The following is a 13,972-nucleotide window of genomic DNA, read 5'->3' as shown; positions in this document are numbered from 1 at the left end:
CATTGCTGGTGGGAATGCTAAATGATATAGCTGTTGTGGAAAACACTGTGGAGGTTCCTCACAAAACAAAAAATAGAACTACCATATGTCCCAGCAATTCCACTCCTGGATATACAGTATATCCAAAAGACTTAAAAGCAGAGACTCAAACAGATACTTGTACACCATTGTTCATTGCAGCACTATTCACAATAGCACTTTACATTTTTGATGACATTTTATCCCTCCATGAGGCAGGTAATGCTATGTCATTTTACTTGTGGCAACAGAGGTTCAAAAAAGGTGAAATAACTTGATGAAGTTCACAGAGCTAGGGAGTGAGAGAGCCAGGTGACACACACCACGCTGATAATTCCAAAATTCACTTTGTAATACAAAATCCTACCACCTCCCGGAAGAACAGAGATACATGATGAGACCACTGAGGAGGGACACTTAGTCCAACTGAGGGGTTCTGGAAATGCTTCCCACAGGAGACGATGGCTTAGAGGATCTTAAAGGTGAGTGAGAATCAGAAATAGGAAAAAGGTGGGACAAATGTTTTCAGAGAGAACAGCATGAGTAAAAGCAGACAAGCGTGAGACAGCATTGCTACAAGCAGTTTAGTAATATCAGAGTGACAGTGAGAGTCAAAGATTGGTGGGAAATAAAGGTTGAGAGGTAGAGAGGGAGGGCTTTGTGTGGAGGGCCTTACATGCTAAGCCTAGGCTATGGAGCTTGGATCTTACCCTAGGAAATGGGAACACTTAAAAACAACAGCAACAACAATAAGAGTAAGTAAGACCAACAATTTGTAGTGCTTAGAAATAAAACAGGATTTCAACTTTCTAGGTATCTTTTGGGATATGAAAAAGATGGATTGTTAATTATTCTAAAAAAATGTTTTTGTGATATATTTGATTGTCGCTTGGAAATGAAGAAAATGAAACACATTTCTGAACAGGTTAAGCCTTCTTAGTAAAGATTTCGGCCACAGGGACATTGTAAGGAAAGCCATGGGGTATTGGAAACTTACTGGTATCTCTTATTGTGTGTGACAATCCCATGAGGTAGGTAATGATGTCTCAGTTGGATTAGGTAAAAAAAACCAAGTTTAAGAAAGAAGAAGTGACTCATCTAAAGAAATCTAGTTTAAAGCATACTAGGATAAAGACTCAGTGAACTCATGGTGTTGGTTGAAAAGGCGCTGAAATTTGCTAAGTCAAGGACAAAAATAAAATTGAGGAAAGTTACTTTCTGTGGGGAGATACAAAAATGAAGTGTAATCAGACCCCATAAAAATCCTATTTCTTCCTTCATAATTTGTTGGTAATGTTTTTTAATAAGAAGATAAAGTAAGCTTTCATAAGGAAAAAACAACTTACCCAGCACAGTATCATTAAACTTGAAGTTCAGGTAGAAGTCCGAGAAGTTCACCTGAAAGTATAAACTTTCTAATAGATAAAATCCATGAAGAAACCATAGGCGTAATGTTGCAAAGAGAAATGAATGGGAGCATCTGAACAGGTAAGAATTGGCTAGGTTAAGCTGTGGTCACAAACAACTCCAGAATCTCCATAGCTTATGACCAGAAAAGTTTATTTCTTGCCCATACTAAATGACTACTGAGGGTTGGCTGGAGGCTCACTCTGGCACCCAGGCTAAATTAGCAGCAGCCCTATCTGAATGTTGCCTGGCACAGTAGCATATGGAAAGGGAGCATGTGAAATCATTCACTGGCTCTTAAAGCTGTCACCTGGAAGTGACACATATAATTTCTGCCCATATTTCATTGGTCAGAACAAATCACAAGGCCACACCTAACAGGTGTGGGTAGAGAATTGCATTCCTTTCAGGCACTTAGAAGGAGAACAAGAAAAAACTTGGTGAGCAGCACTAATGACAACCACAGTGAGAATTTAAGAAAAACAGGTAAAAGCAGCCTAAGAAGGAGAAAGTTCTGGAGCTAGGGACGGCATTGTTGTTGTTAGTTGCTGGGAAGTCACCTCTCACTTATGGCGACCTTATGTATAATAGAATGAAACACTGCCTGATTCTACGTCATCTTCATGATCATTGGTATGTTTGAGTCCATTGCTGCAGCTATTGTGTCAATCCATCTCACTGAAGGTTTCCTTCATTTTCGTTGGCCCTCTGCTTTACCAAACATGATGTCCTTTTTGAGAGATTGGTCTTTCCTAATGTCATATACAAAGAAAGCCAGTCAAAATCTCACCATCTTTGCTTCTAAAGAGCATTCTGATTGTATTTCTTCTAAGACTGATTGTTCATTCTTTTGGCAGTTCCCAGTATACTCAATATTCTTCGCTAACATCACAGTCTGAACACATCAACTCTTCTTCTGTCTTCCTTTTTCACTGGCCAACTTTTTTTTTTTTAATATTTTATTGTACTTCAGGTGAAGGCTTACAGAACAGATAGTTTCTCATGTAACAGTAACACACATGCTGTTTTATGACATTGGTTAACAACCCCACAACATTTTAACCCTCTAAATTCTCAACTTTTTTTTTTTGTGAAAATACACATAGCCAAAGATACGCCATTTCAAAAATTTTTTTTACATACACATTTAAGTGACATTGACTACGCTCTTCTAATTGTGCTGTTATTCTCACTTAAGATGAAGGCTTACAGGACAAAATAGTCTCCCATTTAACAGTTACTACAAATGTTGCCCTATGACAATGGTTAACAATCTCACAACACATCAAGAATATCCTTACTCTACTTTGTGTTCCCTATCATCAGCTTCCTACTCCCCTTCTGCCTTCTGGGCCTTGTCACTGGACTCCTGTACCTCGTTACTCTCATGGTTTTACTGGGCTGTCCACTCGCAGGCTGATCAGTGAACCTCGAAGGTAACTTTACCACTGAGCTAAAAGGGTGTCTGGGGGCCATACACTCGGGGTTTCTCCAGTCTCCTTTAGGCCAGTAAATCTGGTCTTTTTTTTTTGTGAGTTAGAATTATGCTCTACATCCTTCTCCAGCTCTGTCCAGAACCCTTTGTTGTGATCCTGGTCAGAGCAGTCAGCAGTGGTAGCCGGGCACCATCTAGCTGTACTGGACTCAGTCCGGTGAAGGTCTTGGTAGCTGTGGACAATTAGTCCTTTGGACTAATCTTTTCGTTGTATCCTGTTCTCTTCATTCTCACTTGCTCCCGAAGAGATGAGACCAGTGGAGTATCTTAGATGGCTGCTCACAGGCTTTTAAGACCCCAGACACTACTCACCAAGGTAGAATGTAGAGCATTATCTTTATAAGTAGTGTCATGCCAATTGAGCTAGATGTTCCCCGAGAATCACTGTCCAACTTTTGCATATATATGAGGCAATTGAAAAGACCATGGCTTGGGTCAGATGCATCTTAGCCATCAAAGTGACATCTTTGTTTTTTAAAACTTTAAAATGGTCTTTTGCAGAAGATTTGCCCAATGCAATACCTCATTTGATTTCTTGACTGCTGCTTCCATGGCTATTGATTTTTGATCCAAGAAAATGAAATCATTGACAACTTCCATGATTATGGGAGCACTTGATGACTTATTCATAATGGTGGCTAAGAGGAGAATAAGATTTATTGTTTCATTTTACAATAATTGTTGCCAATTGTTGGCCAATTTATGCTGTAAGAAGTTAGCTGAAAGAGACTATAGGATCTCTTAACGGAAATATTATTGACTAGGCTACCCAGCCATAGAAGGCACGGTATGGGATGTGCTTATCATACACCTTCACTCCCATGAAAGGCTCAACCAAAAGCTGGCTATGTTACTTTTAACTCATTTTTTACAAGGTGTTTCTATAGTATTTACTCTTACATTGCTCTTAGCTAGCATTAGACTTAAAGGAATTTCTTTTGTTATGAATCTGTGCACAAAGCTTTCACACAAGAAATACGACTCTACCTATCGCTAATTCTATACTTTATTCTGTAAAATACCTCATTTTAAACACATAGGAAATGAACCACCTAACTCAAACATTTCCCATTTACTGAAATAATCCCTTTTCTAGGGAAGATACGGTCCTATGCCTTCGTTCCCCAGATAGAATCAATTCCTCCCTTTAGAAAAAACATACAAGAGGTATCTTCGATTGAATTCTTTCAGAAGCTGACCCTGAGACCAGGATTTGAATGCAAGTATTGTAATTTGTTTGGATTGTGAGCCCAGAAAGCTACATTAGGGGAGTGAGACAAGTTAGGAAGGAAGCCAACTCAGAATTCCTTAAAGAGTAGGTTACTGCTGTGGGCAACTGAGGCTCAGTCCTAATGGGGAATCTCCAGGAAACAGTGTTGAATACAACTTAGCTTAGTCCCACCATGTGGGGAGGAAGGCCAGATGTTTTTTCCACCAACTCCCATCCTTGATTGGTTGAGGGCTCCTCCTGGGGGCATTAACTGCCTGGCACTTCCAGCCTGTCCTCCTACCCTGGCAAAGTGGGATCTGGCAGTCAGAGGAAGCCCTTGACCAAAGAGGCAGAGAGAGCAGGTGCTTGCAGTAAGATGCCATTCACCTGCTAAGAGGAAGCTGATGACACTTGGTTGGAGCCCCACGTAGAGCTCCAGCATTATCAGTACAGAGAGGGTACTTGGATTTTTAAGCCCATTGCTCGGATATATCCATTTTTGAGTCTAAATGTTACCTTTAAAAAAAAAATATTAAAAATGTGATGGCATCCTTTTAAAAGGTAGCAAGTGAATAGGTCATACACATAAAGATAGGCAACAGGGAGAAAATGCTTCTTAAGGCCTATTGACTTTTCACCTAGCAAATGGCCTTGCCTCCTCATTCCCTGAAAAAGAAAAAAGAAAAAAAGAAAAGAGAGAGAGAAACAAACATATTTTTAAAGGATCGGTAACGTTTAAACGGATTGAATTAGCACACGGTAACAGTCAGTGGAGTATTGGATGTTATTTAGAAGCTAAAAACTTAGTTGATTTACCCTATGAACTCGAGTATTTCCGAAAGGCAACAGGATAGAACTGTCTCGAAGTACTGACTTTTCATTATTTTCCACGCAGAACCCCTGAGGATAGCGGAAGGGAAGAGTTTGTCTGGGGGAGGGTAGGCTTCTCTCAAAAAGAGAATTCTGGAAGTCATCATAATTAAACAAAGAGGAAAATGTGCCAGACAGGAGTGGGTGGGGGCTGTTTTCTCTTTGTGGTTGGTTGTGGTGCGTTGGGATTCTTAATTAACCTAAGTTGAGGCTTCTGAGCTTCTCGTAGGCGAGTGGGTGCCCCAAAGAGTCAGGGCTCCACGAGGAGGCCACGCAGGTGTCCGGGCTCCCAACAAGGGAGAAAGCCAATGCACCTGGAGACGCCGTGGCCTTCCGGAAGCCCGACTCTGTGTCCTTGCGGCGGCTCGCTGAGATGAGAGGACCAGACTAGGCACGCCAAGAACTCGGCCGGACGAGCGCGGCTCTCACTCGCGCTGGCTCTTGCGCCTTCGGCCTCACGCAGCAGCCGAAGCCGCTGCTCTCCGCCTTCTCAGCGGCTGCTTTTTTTTTTTTTTTTAAATCTATTTGCTACCTCTTCTCTGTGACCCCAAGCCCAGCGCTGCACGAGTCCAAACTACAGAAACTCATTCTCTTAAGGAGCCGGGGAAAGCGCGTGCTCTTCTCGCCTCTGAATCGCGGGACGCCCCGCGCGCGGGCTAGAACTAGTGGCGCAAGGGGTGGTGCTCATCGTCCGGGAGAGGACAGGGAAGAGGGCATCTCTGGTCTCGGGATGCGACCGTCCCTGTTTCCTCCTCTGTCCCCCGTGCCGCGCGTGCTAACTCTAGGGGAAGTTGGGCTGCGAAGTTTCTAAGAGCGGCGTGGGCTCGTGCGAGGGAAGCACGGGGCGGGGTGCGCACGCGGCGAGGCGAGGACAGAAGCGTTCCTCGCGGTGTCTTTGTTCTGCTCCAGGGGAGAGATCTGGCGGGGAGTTGCGAGGCGAGTGTAGGGACCGCCAGCAGCGGCATTCCAGACCGAGCAGGGGCCCTTTGCTCTCCCCAAATCTCCTCCACCCCAGGCACACCCCTCTCTACCCAAGCCCTGCAAACTTCTCCCATGTCCTCCAAGCCTCCTTCTACGCCACCACTCTGCCCTCAAACTTCACCAATCCGCAAAGATTCGAAGTCTGGATGGGGAAAGGAAAGAGGGTGGAGGCGAAGGTGTGCGAAGGGCCGGATACCTCCAGGAGAGTGGGCGTTTGCTTTGGAATGTTTTTTTCCTTTGCCCTAGAAACTGCTGCCCCTTGCGGGTCCCGGTCTCTCCTGTTTCCCTCACCTTCCCGGCTTCCCTCTTCTTCAGTTCTAGTGGGATGTAGAAGGAAAATTAGAGCTGTTCTGAGTCACTCAGCGAGCCAATGATATAGTGGTCCGCAGTTGGGATGATGGTCGAGGGGTGGAATGAGGATGGGGTCCCCAATTCTGGAGGCTGGGGAACGACTGGGAAAGGAGTTGTGGACGGCTCCGGAGCCGGTCCCGGTCGGAGACACCTGATTTGTCCCGGGCCAGGCTTTGGGGGAGGGGTTAGAAGAGGGGATGCTCGGCAGGGACATCCCGCACCAGTGGGCAGAGAATGGGGAGGCGGCCAGGGACCCCGAATCAGGTCTTTGGGGCGAGGACAAGACTGAGTGGTGGAGGGATGAGACGGTCTTGGAGCGTTCGGCTCCAGGGTCCGAGGGAGCACAGTCATCCTTGAGAGCTTTGCCGTCTGTCGCTGTTTGAGATGAGGGGGAGTTCGGGGACTAGGAAGTGCTGGCGCGATTCTGGAGTTGGGAGTATGCCCTTGGAGACCCTGGACCCGGCTGCGCAGCGCCTGCAGCAACAGGTAGCCCCGAGGAGTAGAGGCCCCGGCCAGACGCCGAGCTGGGCTTTGTCCTGCGGATTAGAGGGTTCTCCAAAGGGACAGCGTGGGTGGGGGTGGGTGGAGGAGGAGAGTTTTCTAACACTTAGAGCCCCTTTGAATTGTTTTGATGTGTTGGGGTTGGAGGGGGGTAGTGAATCTGAGGGGAGGAACTGGGATGGAGAGCCTAGTGGGTGCCCCACCTCTGATTGTGTAAGCAACTTTGTCTTCTGGGGTGACCTCCTACCCTTCACATTTTGTCTCTCGGGATGATGAAAAACGGACCGAAACTCGATGCCAAAGTGGATTGTTCACACTGATTGGCAGGGAAAGTGCAAACAAAGAGGTGCATCTCCTGGAAACAATGCTTTTGGAGATTTCCCCCGCAGACTTGTGCGCCTTGGGGCGGGGGGGACAGTAAACGGGTAGGTGGGTGGGGAGGGGACCAGGAAAAGCATCTCCTGGAGAAAGTTTCGACGTGGTAGTGGGAGGAGAGAGTAGGGGCAGAGTTGCGCGGAACTGGGGACTGAGCAGCCCCGGCTCGCCTCCGAGGTTCCCTAGTCGGGCGGGAGATTCGGGGAGAGGGAGGGGGCGGGGAGGGGAAGGGAGGGAGAAAGGAAGAAGGGGTGAGAGGGAGAAACCTGCCGCCGCTCGCCGCCTCTTTGTCTGCTCTGGGACTTGGAACAAAAGGGGGAACTCTGATGAACTCTCTCTCCTCCCCTCTCACCCGGACGCTGGGGTATCTCCTTCTCAACTTTGCCGCCTCGACTTTCTCCGCTGTCAGGCCACAAAAAAATTGTCCTAGCGCCTTGCGGACTGCAGCAAGGGAAATGTCTCTTCAGAGTGCGACGTAGTGGAGAAGGTGAGTGGGGATTGTTGTCCTGTTTATCTGTCTTCCTCTTAACTCGTCCTGCTCCCCGCCCTTGGGAGGACAGGGGGTAGACAGTGGCAAAGTTTGGCTGCTAAGTTTGTACCTCGTTTTCCCGGTTCTCTTCTCTTTTGTTCTTTAGCGAACTTGAACAGATTGCTTTATTTCTTTATTTTGAATAGGCAAAAGCCAAGCAGGCATTTGTCTCATGTGCTTCTTTATATGAGGAACTGGGGGGAAGGAGAGAAGAGTATCTAAAAAGGGCATTGCCTAGCTTTCTCCCAGCTGTGTGTATATCGGATGGAAATAATCCTGAAATTGATGGGGCAAGTCCAGTCCCACCCCTGTCCGAGCCCCGGCCTTGATATGGATGTGTGTGGAGGGGGTCCCTTCCTCAGCATTTTATAACTTAGCTGTCTGCGGAGCGCTTTGCAGCTCCAACGCACAATACAAAAGGCTGCAACAATAGAATTTAGAAGAGGTTCGGGTTGTAGGAGATTGGACCCTTGTGTTTGCGGTCGAGGGGGTTACAAAAAACAGGTAAGAGTTCAGAAAGTTTTCTTTGGGGCTGGAGTGGGGTGGAGGAAGCCACAGGTTCCAGATTGTCAGAGATGCGGGGATGAAAGCGATGGGGAATGGGCCACTAGTTAGAGTCCGCCATCCTGTTCGCCCCCTTTAGTTCCACGACCCACTCAGAATAACCTATGCTATCCCTGTGATCCATTATCACCTCTTTGACTTCACATACCGTCCCCAAATTTCAGTGCGTCAGAATAGAAGGGGAACAGCAGCCCAGAAGTTCCTGAGACCTGGCCAGCCGCCCCGCCTTTTGTGTTTTAACCTTTTGTTTCTATCAGCCACGCCCGCCCGCCTAAAAGTGGGATGGCTGTAACTGCTTCTGCGGGGTGGAGATTCCGGGCAGTTGCTGAGTGCTCCCCTTCGTGTTTATGGGCAGAGGGAGACTCCCTAACTTTGTTTCCTAAAAGTAGCTTAACTTCAGAATGTGTCTAGATTGGTTGTTGCTTACATGAGGCAAACACTCAACAATTAGTAAGCATTCCACTTAACATAAAAGTAGTAAATATCTCCACTTCATATAAAATTTCTTTCAGCACTTTTCCAGTTTACCACCAAAGTTGTTTATCCTGCCCTGTCTCTTGGTTAATAGAAAAGACATCCTAGAGGTAGAAGTTGGGGGTTTGTTAAAGGTGGGCAGATGTACAACTAACTGTCATGTGTTTAAATGTCGGGAAAGTGTGAGACAAACTTCTTGAATTTTACAGTGTAAATTTAGGTCATTTGCCTCAGGTATGTTTTGTGGGATAGTTCCAAATAGCAAGGTATTTATCACCTTCTCCACTTTCCCTCTTTGTTGTATCCCCACCCTAATCCTAGAGGCTTTGTTCACATCCTGTGACTTATCCACCGCCTTTCCCCAGTTTGACAAGACAAATGAAACATCAAACTCACGGTATGGCTGATAGATGGGGGAAACACCCAAACACAGCCTTTTATTTTTAACTTCTTAAAGTTATCATTTTGTGTAGTAGCATCTAGTATTTAAAACTTAAAGCTAGAAATGATTCAAGAGCTAGAACTATGTCAGTTTGAACTTTCGGGTCAAACACCGAAATATACAAGTGCTGTGTTACTTTTTTTTTGTTTAATTAGAAACTGAGTGTGTTGAATGACTTGGAAGCTAACCTTAATTAATTTTATTTGTATAGGTGTAACTGTTGTTATCAGCATCTAGAAAGCACCATTCAGTTGCTGGAGTACTTTCTAACACTGACCTTCTCCATACTGCATTGTTCTTAATGGATCTTGCTATCAGCAGACAATATGGAAGTACCATCATAACATCAAGTCATTCCTGGGTGAAAAATTATCATACTTCATTTGGAGTTACTTGAAAGTTAAATGTGATTTTGATGATGCCTTCACTATGTGGATTACTACATTTTGAGCACTGGGAATACTCTGCCTTAAAGAAGGTATGTTTCTTTTTAGATACTCCAAAAGCACTTCATTTTTGGACTGGTGCTTATGTTATTAGAGAAATGTCTAGTTATTTTGAGCTGTTGCCTGATCAAAGGGATTTATGACTTTGGATTTCCTTGTTTTGAGCTGGTTTTTATAAGTCCTTTTTTATTTGGAATGATGATCTTGGTACTTCTGATGAAACATTATTAATTTTACAATGTGTAATTCAACATTAGCACACATAATGAATGCGGATTACATGATCACTAAGGAAAGTTATGTAACATTGATGGGTCCAGTAGGCAAGTGTCCTATTTTATTTATGATTGATTTTGTTCTAAAATATCTAAGTGTGATCGGTGTCTCTGTATTAGAACATTCTCGTGGTTTGCTTTTTTTGGTACTTCATTTTGACAAACAAAATCCAAAAATGGTCAGAAATAAATGATTTTCTAATGCACAGGACTCAATACAAAGTACAATAAGTTCTATCAGAATGAAAACTTTGACTATATAATAACAGATTCTGTAAATTTGTTTAGTCTTTATGGCATATATCAAGTTTTTTATAGTTGTCATTAAGATTTATTTTTGTTGATCTCTGTGAGAAAGCAGTTAAAATTTCACATAAATACTGTTAGTAATATAAAAAGTTTCTTTTGATACGGTGCTTACTTTCTTGTTTAGCAGTTGTTTGCCATGGGAGGTGAGAGTTTTCTTTAAGTTGCTTTGAAATGATTTAAATTGTAGTATTTGATCCTCAAAATGATTCTGGCTCAAGGTGGTTTTAAATCCTCCAGATGGAGAATATCATTAGTATGTTAGTATAGTTGACAAATTGTTAAGGTTTAGTCAAAGAAGTTGGGAATTGGAAATATTTTTTAACCTGCTTTAAGTAAAAATGCATTATGATATGCTTCTTTCTAGTTGTATAAACTCAGGTAAGCTACTTATTTCCCTGGGCTTCAGTTTGTCTATAAAATCAAGATTAGGTTAAATATACTTTAAGAAATCATTTAGTTTTAAGATTCTATTATTTATTGATTGCTCCTGGAATTCAGGTACATTCTCTCTTGTGAAGTTTGTTTTTGTCTTTTAATTGTTGAACAGTAAAAGTTACTGCTTGGAAAACTTCATGTGAATTAATTGCAGTTATTTGTATGAATGCTTAGTTCAAGGAATATTAGTTGAGGAAATATGCTTTAAATTTTCTGTAAATATATTTTTAAAAAGGTGTACTGTATGGAAATATCAGATTCTCTTAAATGTTCTCCACAAAAGTTTATCTGCTGGAATGATTTTTGCGGGGCGGAGAGTACAGTATTATTTCTTAACAAGTGTTTTACCTATAAATGTCTGAAGTGAATATGTTTCGATGTGTTCTAATGACTACTCAGAGTTGGGCTCAGAGGTTTAGAAACTGGCTTTGGAATGAAACAGACCTGAATCCCAGTCAGGGGCCTATTTACGGAAAATAACGCCTGTGGCAATTAGTTTAAAATTGCTGAATGATCTCTCACAGCTGGTGATGGAAACTGTGATGGCCAATAGAAACTGCTCATTAGCGTCCCTCCTCAATAACTGCCCAGGGCATGCGCCCTACCTGCCATGGCTTAGTTATGCCTTTGCTTCAGACAGATTACTAACTGATAATTACCAACTGCCAGGTTACTTCTATGGGTCTCAGTTTCCTCATTTGTAATGTGGAGATAACAGCACCTATCTCATAGGGTTGTTGTGGGGAATATATTTTTTAAAAGCATCTGCAAGAAAAAACAGAGGACTTAACACCTGTGAATATGTAATGAAAGATACTGTTATTAGCTTTTACAGTGAATTAGTGACTTTTTAGTACTTTTAGCTTTTTGAGTTAACTATTCTAAGTTTCAAGCCATATGAACCAAAAATTTTCACTAAAATTTTTAAAGTTAATTTGGACAGATGGCTGCACATATTTAAATATGTTTTTCTCGGGAAATATATTCTATTCAATTATTTTATCCAGTTAAGTATGATTTACTTGAACAAACATATATTAAGTCTTGCTATGTATAAGCATGTTGCTGAATGTTATAGCTTTATCTTGGAATATGTGGCCCTTCCATTTTCTTACAGGAATATCTATAAATTGAGATAATAGCTACTTTCTAGAATTATTTTGTTCCAATTTTCTATTTTCAATACTGTCACTGATGAGTTGACTTAGACATAGTTTCAAAATTTTATCCATTTGCTTTTCAGCTAAAATATAAAGTGATGGCTCAGTGGTTTCTTGATGATGAAATCAAGACCTATAGTGTATTTACTTTCTTTTTTGGTTTTCATTTTATTTGTTAAGCACAGTAGACAGTTTAAAACAAAATCAATGAAGTCAGCCTATTTTTTTAATCAGAAAAATTTAAGATTTGGACCATTTCTAATGGGGTTTTCTACTTCCAATTAAAAATATAATTTACTTTCTTCTTCCCTATGGCATTTATTATTTGTGTTATTTATTTAACAATTAATCCTCTGCTACTATGCCATAAACTCTTTGATGAAATGTCCATGTTTTCTTCAGTTCTTATCCTCCGTGGTCATTTTCTTTCTGTAGATGCACAATGAAGGAACAACGAAAGCAGGGAGGGAAGTTAGACGAGACAACAGAGGAAATTCTTATCCAAGGTTTTTACCTACAAGAAATGTTATAAAAACCATTTTGAACTTTGACAGCACTGTCTCTCCATTTGCTTTTTTTTTTCTTTTTCTTTTTCAATTATTGTAGTTTAAGTGAAAGTTTACAATTAAAGTTAGTCTCTCATATAAAAATTTATACATACATTGTTATGTGACCCTAATTGCTCTCCCCATACTGTGACAGCACACTCTTCCTTTCCACCCCTGATTTTCCACGTCCGTTCAACCAGCTCCTGACACTCTCTGCCTTCTCATTTCACCTCCGGACAGAAGCTGCCCATTTAGACTCATGAATCTATGTGAGCTAAGAAGCACGTGCTTCACGAGTATCATTTTATGTCCCACAGTCCACTCCAATCTTTATCTGAAGAGTTGGCCTCGGGAATTGTTTTAGTTCTGGGTTGACAGTCTGTGGGCCATGCCTTCTGGGCTTCCTCTAGTCTCAGTCAGAGCATTAAGTCTGGACTTTTTACCAGAATTTGAGTTCTGCATCCCACCCTTTCTCCGCTCAGTCAGGGACTGTCTGCTGTGTTGCCTGTCAGGGCAGTCACTGATAGTAGCCGGGCACCATCTAGTTCTTCTGGTCTCAGGCTGATGAAGTCTCTGGTATATGTGGACTTTCTGTCTCTTGGGCTAATACTTTCCTTGTGTCTTTGGTGTTCTTCATTCGCCTTTACTGGAGGTGGTTGGGACCAATTGATGCATCTTAGATGGCTGCTTGCTAGCTTTTAAGACCGCAGACGCCACTCAAGAAAGTAGGATGCAGAACACTTTGTTTATAAACTTTGTTATGCCAGTTGACCTAGATGTCCTCTGAAAACACGGTCCCCAGATCCCCGCCCCTGCTACTCTGTCCCTCGAAGTGTTTGATTATATTCAGGAAACTTCTTAGCTTTGGTTTAGTCCCGTTGTGCTGACTTCCTCTGTGGTGTGTGCTGTCCTTCCCTTCACCTAAGATAAATCTTGTTTACTATCTAATTAGTGAATAACTCACCCTCCCTGCCCACCCTGGTAACCATCAAAGAATGTTTTCTTATGTGTTTAAACCTTTTCTTGAGTTCTGATAATAGTGGTCTTATACAATATTTGTCCTTTTGTGACTGACTAAATTCACTCAGCATAATACCCTCCAGATTCCTCTTTGTTATGTTTCACGGCTTCATCGTTGTTCTTTATTGTTGTGTAGTATTCCATTGTGTGAATATACCATAATTTGTTTATACATTTGTCCGTTGATAGGCACCTAGGTTGTTTCCATCTTTTTGCTATTGTGAACAGTGCTGCAGTGAACATGGGTGTGCATATATCTATTCATATGATGGCTCTTATTTCTCTAGGATATATTCCAAGGAGTGGGATAGCTAGATTGTATGGTACTTCTATTTCTAGCTTTTTAAGGAAACACCAAATCAATTTCCAAAGTGGTTGTACCATTTTATGTTCCCACCAGCAGTGTGTAAGTGTTCCAGTCTCTCCACAACCTCTCTAACATTTATTGTTTAGTGTTTTTTGGATTAATACTAGCCTTGTTGGGGTGAGATGGTATCTCATTGTAGTTTTGATTTGCATTTCTCTAATGGCTAATGATCGTGAGCATTTCTTCATGTGTCTG

At 42.4% G+C, this 13,972-nt stretch overlaps 1 long non-coding RNA gene across 1 annotated transcript in view; it reads left to right on the top strand.

Annotated features, from left to right (window-relative positions):
* Window positions 1-7,615: 7,615 nt before the first annotated feature.
* The window catches only part of LOC111821911 (uncharacterized), a 266,274-nt gene continuing 259,917 nt past the window's right edge, over window positions 7,616-13,972 (top strand). The window contains exons 1-2 of the long non-coding RNA XR_002825249.1: window positions 7,616-7,695; window positions 9,429-9,695. This is a non-coding gene — a long non-coding RNA (uncharacterized LOC111821911). The remainder of the gene's footprint in view (window positions 7,696-9,428; window positions 9,696-13,972) is intronic.

The sequence above is a fragment of the Trichechus manatus genome, unplaced genomic scaffold (genome assembly GCF_000243295.1).
Source record: "Trichechus manatus latirostris isolate Lorelei unplaced genomic scaffold, TriManLat1.0 scaffold00115, whole genome shotgun sequence".
In the NCBI taxonomy this organism is placed as follows: domain Eukaryota; kingdom Metazoa; phylum Chordata; class Mammalia; order Sirenia; family Trichechidae; genus Trichechus; species Trichechus manatus.
This window is presented reverse-complemented; position numbering and strand designations above follow the sequence as displayed.